Source organism: Bombus pascuorum, chromosome 3, assembly GCF_905332965.1.
Source record: "Bombus pascuorum chromosome 3, iyBomPasc1.1, whole genome shotgun sequence".
Lineage (NCBI taxonomy): Eukaryota > Metazoa > Arthropoda > Insecta > Hymenoptera > Apidae > Bombus > Bombus pascuorum.
In genome coordinates, this window is record NC_083490.1 from 12738485 (window position 1) to 12746745 (window position 8261).

Consider the following 8261-nt stretch of genomic DNA (forward strand, 5'->3'; position numbering starts at 1 on the left):
TTACAACCACTAACAATATTAATAGATTAACAGGATACAATTTATTGGTTATAAGCTCTACTTTTGTCACTTTATAATCCTCTGTCAAAGATAATCACATGCCTTGTATGATAACTTGTAGAATTCATTATAAAATTTAATTTCATTCCTTGCTAAACGTATTACTATTATAAAATATAATTTATGCATAATAGCTTGTAACTTGTGGCTCATAAAATTGTACTAATGACATTACTTCAGTTACGCAAGAGGGTCACAAAGGATCGCGGGTTCACCAAATTATTGTACAAAGACCTCACGAACTACTCGTACTTTCTGCTCTACACACCAATACGCGTGCAGCGTGCAAGAAATTATTTCCCGTTGGTCTGATTCTCGCAGAGGCGTGGTAATATCGCGGATCCGGCTGGTCCTTGCGATGAAACGCACGGAGACTCGCGCGACAAGAACCGTCCAGACGCCATTAAGCGCGCACAATCGTCGAATCCCTGGTCGTTATAGTAATTATTAGCGAGCGCGTGCATTCTCGCGACCACATTAGAGTGTGCAAAATCGCCGTTCCACGGCCGCAATGTGGCTGCCCATTCTCGCGCATGCATCTCCGTTACCATTTAATTGAATTAATCTTCCGAGACTGAGTACGGGAAACCGCTTCTGCATCGTCTTCTCTCGCACCGATTCTCCGCTAACGGTGCTCCATCACGTCGAAATTTTGCAATTTTCACGTGTTTCGATGTTGAAATTGTATAGTCTGTTCAGAGGAGGATTTAAAGCTTCTTTTTTGTTCATAGAATTTTGAAAGAAATTCCCAAGTCCCTTTAAACTTTGTTACAATTTATAAAATAATTAATTGGAATGCATTGTACCAGTATATAGCAACTACAAAAGGTATTTGCATATCATGATATTCATTATAGCATTCGCGTATTGATTAATCACATTCAAGTATAGCAAGTTTCGTGTTACGTAGTAGTACTTTCGTATAAATCATTGAACTTCATTTCGCTTGTATCAAACTGTTTCACTTAATATTGGTATTTAATTTCTTCACTAGTTCCCATAAGATTCCATGAATTTTATAAATGATTCTATAAATTAAACTCAGATTGGTCGCACTTTTCTATCGAATTCACCGGAAATATTTCCAAAAAGACGAATTAAGATGTTACGGAGTTAACAATTTATTACGTTTCTACAATTTCGCCCAACAATTTCTATTAAATTTTAATCTATAATCCGGTCCTTATCTCGCACAGATTTACAATATTGGTCGATGAACCCTTTCCTGATAGTAATTTGTCGCCTTCTATACGAAATCATCGTGTGTCTTGATATCTACGAAATCATATCCACTTTATTTTATTCCACAGTATGATAAAAACTAATCAAAGTTGATGTCCTTCGATACAATCGCGCGATAACCAACATAATCTATAAATACCTGCAAGTCCTATATTCCAAATCAGATCGACCTATTTTCCATTTGAGCGCGACAATGCACGTCGATAAGAGCTTATGATTGTAATCTGTGCCGCCATCAAGGCCCGATTTCCACGTAAACAAATCAAGCTCTTGTACACTGTTTAATACGACGTAATCGTCCCGATCGGATCATCGGCGTAATGAAAGTCTTTTTTCATTACGTGGAAGCGACGTCCTTTTATCTGGCTCCATCGTATCAGGATGAAGTGGCGGCCATCAAATCAAATTGCATTATCGATCGCGAAGGGGCTGGAATCGGTCAGTTTTATTAGGCGACGTCGTAAAGCTCCGAGATACGCGAGACGTGAAACCATGCCAACCGGATGAAGACTAAGTTAATCGTCGAACCATTATAACCTGACACGCGAATAAGCATTTGCCAACAATATTAATGAACATGGTTTGCTCTGTTCTACCTCGATACGATCATTTGTCTTCCCTGTACCGTTGTTTAATTTAAAAAATGAACTACCTTTATATCGTTTATCTCTTTCGTATCAAACGGTATCAGTGGCTAAACGATACATTATCGAAACTATTAAATCACAATAATTCAAACACATCGTATCAATATATAATATATTCGCCAAAGATAAATTTTAAAGACCAAAGAGTGTATGTTTGTTAATTTAATGTATTTATCTCATAATCAAATCTATCTAAATTCTATCGTAAATTATTGATAAAATAATTGATTCGAAGATATAGTATCGACATACTTTCTGAAAGCGGAAAAGCTGCTCTTAATATATTTTACTCTTCTGTTACTTGAAAGTAAATTCTCGAATCTTCATGAACCGTATTCTTTAGCTGAAACAAATTTCTGTAATCAAAACACTTTCCTAAAATTCTTCATAAATTACGGATATGTAGTAATAGGAATTATTTGAAATAAAACTGTGAAATTTTCGTAAAAGCTATTATTTTCAGTCAAACAAGTCCTAGAGCCAGAACAAATAAACCACAGAATTTTATTCCCTTTTATGTAAAACTCTTAAATTTAACTTACCTGAAACTTTACCTCTAACTTAACTACTAACTTTACCTCAAATTTAATGAAGCCAAATTAAAATACTCGCTTAAAACGCGTTATAAGCAGAAATCTATTTTGTACCGCTTGAAATTAAATTCTCGAATCTCCAAACAAGTTTCAAAAACCAATAATCCCCATTTCTAATTTCTACGGACCAAGAAAAGAGAAAGAAAGGGAGAGAGGGAAAAAATCCTGTGAAAAAGCGTAAGACCAAAGGAAAGCTATCGTTGACCAATTACCAGCGAGACGGTATATCGGTGTAATTCTCGACGGTTAGTGTATTTACCTTCAGCTTAAACTGCGATTTACAACATTTGGGTCCGGTCTCGGGGGCGAATCGATACAGCGACTTCGGTAATTGTGCCGATCGATTTCCCAGTGTTCACCGTTGGCTAAGCGCGCCTCTCCGTGTGCCGTAAGGAGCTTAACCGTCGAGCTAGTGTAACATTATCAAATTAATCCTTTCGGTAAGCGAGCGCCGCCGCAGAATTTCCGATTCTCGCTCGAAGCATCGTGGAACACAAACGGTTCGAGCCAACCGTGGCGAATAATTCTGGCCTCCGGCCAGTCCTGCATTGCCAAGGATCGCATTTTATATGCTCACTTTGCGCGTTTCTCGACGCAGCCTGTTATGAAGAGGCCGGAAATCGGTGCTTTGGCAAGTTTTGTTTGTTCGGTAAATTTGAGTAACGCCGGTTATGGGAAGAGTGTTTAGGATGCCCCCGTAATTTTTAGCTTCGTCATATGAACCAAGATTTTATCGTTTCTAAAGATTCGATTACCTTTAAGGAGAATTACAATGATCACACAGAGCATCGATGAAGAAAGCGGTCGATTATTGGAATATCAATTAGTAGGACATTTTAGGCATGGAATTTGTAAGGGCAGAAAGTGAAGAAAGTCGTAAAATATCATTCAAATGTGTTCGTTTCAATTTGATGGTAATACTTATTAGGAAGTTCGAGATAAACTTGTGTCATGATTAATTTGAATAATCAAGCTTCCTTTATACTATCAGCTTCGATACTAGCAACCACATATATTATTACTCGTTAAATTAACAAAAATAAAAAACGGAGAACGCTAATAAATTTTACTGTAAATAAAATCTCTATCGTAGTTCTAAAATAAAATAACTATAGAAACTAAGAGCAGTGAAAGAGATTCAATTTGTACTAAACATGTTCCAATGTTTAAATTAATACACAGCAAGTGTCCTAATACTTATGGCCTATAATATACTTATCTATGAAACTATTACCTACAAAATCGCACAGTAACTATCGATCAAAATTCAAAGAAACCTTTCGACATCATTGAACCCACCACACTTATGTTTTCTTGCCGGATTATCATTTTTCACTATTGGGGGCATGCAAGCAAACAGGGCTCGACCGATAACACGACGTTTGTCCAAAGACAATAACAACGTTACGATTGACTATATTCACTCACGACGAAGAAACTCGTCCCCATTATTCTGTTCTAGATAAAAACCGACAACAGCCGGAACAATAAGCGTTGTTTCCGGTGGAAAGTCGTGGGGGTCACTCGTGACCAAGTGGCAGAACATTATCGGTGATCTTCGTGTCACGAAGGCCCCGGTTACTTATGAATCCTATGTTCCCGTGTGGCCTGAAGAATAGAACGAGGGGGAAAGCGAGCCGCCTTCTTCGACGAAGATGCGTTCGAACGATAGAAAATCGCCCGAGGCCTTCCAACAGTGCACAACAATGCTTCGTCGCCAGGGAATTGCATTGAGAATGGACGACCTTTTGAATGTAATTGCTGGAAGAGCTTCGTCTTGTCAATGGCAGACGGGGTGATGTATGATCGTTTCTCAATGGCTCATTGTTGTAGTAAGATGGAATCGTATGGGCGTCGTTCTGAAAGTCCTTAAATATTTATGAACGTACGTCGTGATAGACTTAGACGTATAGTTTGTATAGAATACGCTGTAGTCTCCTTATACTGACATATACAAAATTGGATTATTAGTATAATATACCGAAAAGTATAGAATTGGTTTATTAGTGTAGCCTACATTCTCTATAGGTACATTAAAAAACGGAGAATCGGATTATTAGGAAATTATTCATCGATAGATGCTAATCAAAAATTACAATAATTAATTAGTAGATATTTTAGTTTAGATAACTAGCTATCGTTGGATGTAAATTAGTTTAGTTAGCTACTTCGAGCGATAAAGTTGAAAAATTGTGTGAAGAAATTTGTAATATATAGTTTTGTATCAAGTTTCATTTAATTGGTAAATCATAACCAAATAACAGATTTGTAAATTAAATTCAGTTCGATTAGAATTAATTCATTGGTCTTGTAATTTCCAGAGATGCTGAGAAATCGTTAGAAGATATTATTCGTTCTGGCATCGATTAATTCAGGCGAATGATTAATCGTGGGGACCAACGTCGTCATGTCATAAACTATAGACGAGAGGAAATCGGCGTGGAAAGCGCACCCAGGAAACGATCCTGGTTGCGGCGCACGATCACGGTCGTCCAGCAGCGCAATTACTTAATGGACTATGAAAATCGATCTGCATTGGGGCTGCTTCGAAACACGCACTCACAGCTAATAAAACCAACGGTTACTTGGCTTTCGACGTTTAGGGATGCGGATTGATCGCATTACGCGCAGTATGATGATGCCTGCTGTTATGAAGTACCAAGAAGTATAGAAAGTTTAGCACAATGCGCTATAAGTAAACAGTCTAAAAAATAGAAAATAGTAAAAAGGTGCACAAGAAATACAAGAGTCCAAGCAATGTCGAAAAACGAGAAGGAAAGTGCAGCGGAAAGATGAAGTAGATAAATAAAAAAGAGAGTAAAAGAACAAGAAGAAGTAAAAAAATTAATAGAGAAACATAGTATCGTAGGAGTTAGAACTGATATGAGAAAAAGGAAAGCGAACAAGGATTCAAAAAATCAAGAAAGAATATCAAAGAGATCTGTGTGTTTCGAATAATCGATCAAAAAAAAAAAAGAAAAAAAAATAGAAAATAATACAAAGAAACGAAAAGCAGCAAACAAAATTAGAAAAGAACGGACAAAACATAAATAGAAGATAGAATACTGAAAAAGGAAAAGGGAAGAATCTGTTGAAGATAGGAAGAAATCAAAGGGGATCAGAGAAATAGGTTACACGAAAGGGGGCGGAACGAGGGAACGAGGAAGATTCTGTATGTTCGGACACGTGCAAACGCGAATAGACGTAGCGGGCATCGATCCATAATTCATGGTACGATTGTGTGGCGAATAATCAGCGAGCCGGGGCGGGGTCACGCGATGCATAAAATCCACGTGAAAAAGATGCGCATGCATCTCTATGGTTACGTGAATTGTGAGCGTGGCTTGTGTACAACGTCGAGAGAAATGGAGGTAAACAATATCGTAACGGATATCGAGGGTCTCACGACGGAATTTCGCAGGAAATTGCTGAGAAGCCGGAAGAAATTGCGGTGAAATCACGAGCTCGGTCAAGAATCGGGAGACCGGTTTACCAACGTCGATTGCTCAAGATAGCCAAAAGGCAATCAGAGTTGCTTTACACGTTACCGATAAGGGATGTGTTGGTGGAAATATGCCGAATTTGTGCACGTGCTTTCCTCTTCGTCCGTTTTCAAAGCGATTTCAAAACTTCGCTTCGGGGCAATACTGCACGAGGTTTGGGAAATGATAGTACGAGGCATGTTAAATGGTACTTTAGAGACTCGCGGTTGGACATTTGGAGGAATGGATTTTGGACATTCGGACGACATTAAATGACTGATGTAATGACTCTTCTTTGACGAGTATCTGGAGAGATTGTATAATATATGCAACTGAAAAGCTGTTTAAATTTTATAATTTGAACAAGACACCTTTTGTATAATAATTATTGGGTAAAAGGAAGTAAGAGATAATTGTTATTAAACTATTAAGTAAGCTTCTACTTTATTCAATTTTTTAAGCTAGTTTCAGTCATATCTCATTCCGTATTGGTTTATTTAATCACGCTATGGCAACTGAAATATATCTTGTACCTCATTTTGAATTAATCTTCCAAAACGATTAAATTATTTCATTCCAAAAGAAACTTCACAAGAAATCATCCTCTCGCTTTACTCTCAAACGTATCTTTTAAAAAACTACAAAATAGCCTATGGAGTTACTTTCCACGATATCCTAATTCTTTGGAAATCTTTCTTGTCTCCACTTTCAGTGGTATCTGCTTTAACAGCGAAGATCCGTGTACAGAGAAGGAGAGAGAAAGATACAGAGAGGACGAGTAGATGAAAAAGCGGGCCAGAGGAACGAAAAAGGCGTATCGAGGCCGTGGCGTGGGTGTGCTGGGGCTGAATCTCCCGCTGGCCCGGCCCAGAATCCCAGAACAACGCGTTACCGACGTCCTGGGACATTTCCCGGATTTTTCAATCGATATTGCTACGAGTCCCGTGACGTCACGGGAGTAGCCGTGACGCCTACGTGGCGGCCACGCACGCGCGCTGTCTCACTGGGTTAATAGGTTAGGTTATCGATCAGCGAGACATCCGACAACACACAGACCACCCCTCGATTCAATTCGACCCACCCTTGGCACACCGACTGGCCCACCAACACACCATCCTTTAACCATCCCTATGACCCAGCGTCCTACGCAGCTCCACCTTTCCCTTCCAACGTGGAAGGGCGAGTATTTCTTCCCTTTCGTCCGCTCGCGATAGCTTCTTCGATCGCCCCCTAGATTCTCTATGCACCCTTTGTTCGAATATTTATGTTACACAGAAATATTTGGACGTTGTACGTGCACGTAGTACACTGGAGAGAAATTAGGGTATGACATTAGGGAATTGGGTTCTGGACTGAATTTTGTATCGTTCTGATGTTCCCTACGCATCCTTTGTTTGAAAATTTATGTAGGAAGGGGTGACTGTTGATCGAAGAAAATCGAGCAGCTTTTTTCAAAAAGCCCTAATAAAGCCATGTATATATTATATGTACATACGAATAGACATTATTTAATTAAAAATTGCATAAGTTGTGTACTTTGGTACAAAGACGCTATTTGAATATTTATCAGATGTGTTACATGTCCGCTGTTTAAATTAAAATATAGCGGAAGGAATTTCTCCTATCCGAGACTACAGTAGGTCACGAAAAGAATCTCATTTGAAATGATAAACTTCAGACGGGTGCGTACATGTTTCAGGACATATGAAAAATTTGCTTATTTTCACATTTTATTTAAATACGAAGCGTATAATTTTGATACTTTTTATGTTACTGCAATATCTTGTATGCTATCCTTTATTTTTTGAAACATATATTGTTTTTGTATCAAAATACACACTTCATAAAATTTTTAATTAAGTAGCGTCCGTAAATAAGTCCGTAAGTCTATGACAGATATTAAAAAAGGGGGTTTAAGATTTCATATTCATTATTATTCACCGAGAAGAGTAAAAAATAGTCAACATGGATTTCAAAATCAATTCTTCCAATATTATATCGTTTATCGTGAACATTATATCAGTTCTAGTTAATGTGAGACAGCAATTAAATTGAATAGTCATTTGAATTTCGTTTTAATGTTCTCTCTGCTTCCTTTGTTTGCACATTTATGTTAAAGGGTTGTTTGCAGCATCACAATTTAATATTTTGTATGCACCCTTTATTAGAATTAATTGTGTTAAGAGAATATTGAGAGTTTGTACGCGAGTATAGTCGATTGGGGAAAATTAATTTGA

The 8261-nt window shown here is 37.9% G+C and overlaps 1 long non-coding RNA gene across 3 annotated transcripts in view; it reads left to right on the top strand.

Annotated features, from left to right (window-relative positions):
- LOC132905292 (uncharacterized) overlaps positions 1–6568 on the top strand; it is a 119667-nt gene extending 113099 nt beyond the window's left edge. For 2 of the 3 annotated variants that reach the window (XR_009657768.1, XR_009657767.1), the window contains exons 2-3: positions 4005–4337; positions 4864–6568. This is a non-coding gene — a long non-coding RNA (uncharacterized LOC132905292). Of the gene's footprint in view, positions 1–4004; positions 4343–4863 lie in introns of all 3 variants that reach the window. The other variant, XR_009657770.1, reaches the window with a different exon arrangement.
- Positions 6569–8261: the final 1693 nt, after the last annotated feature.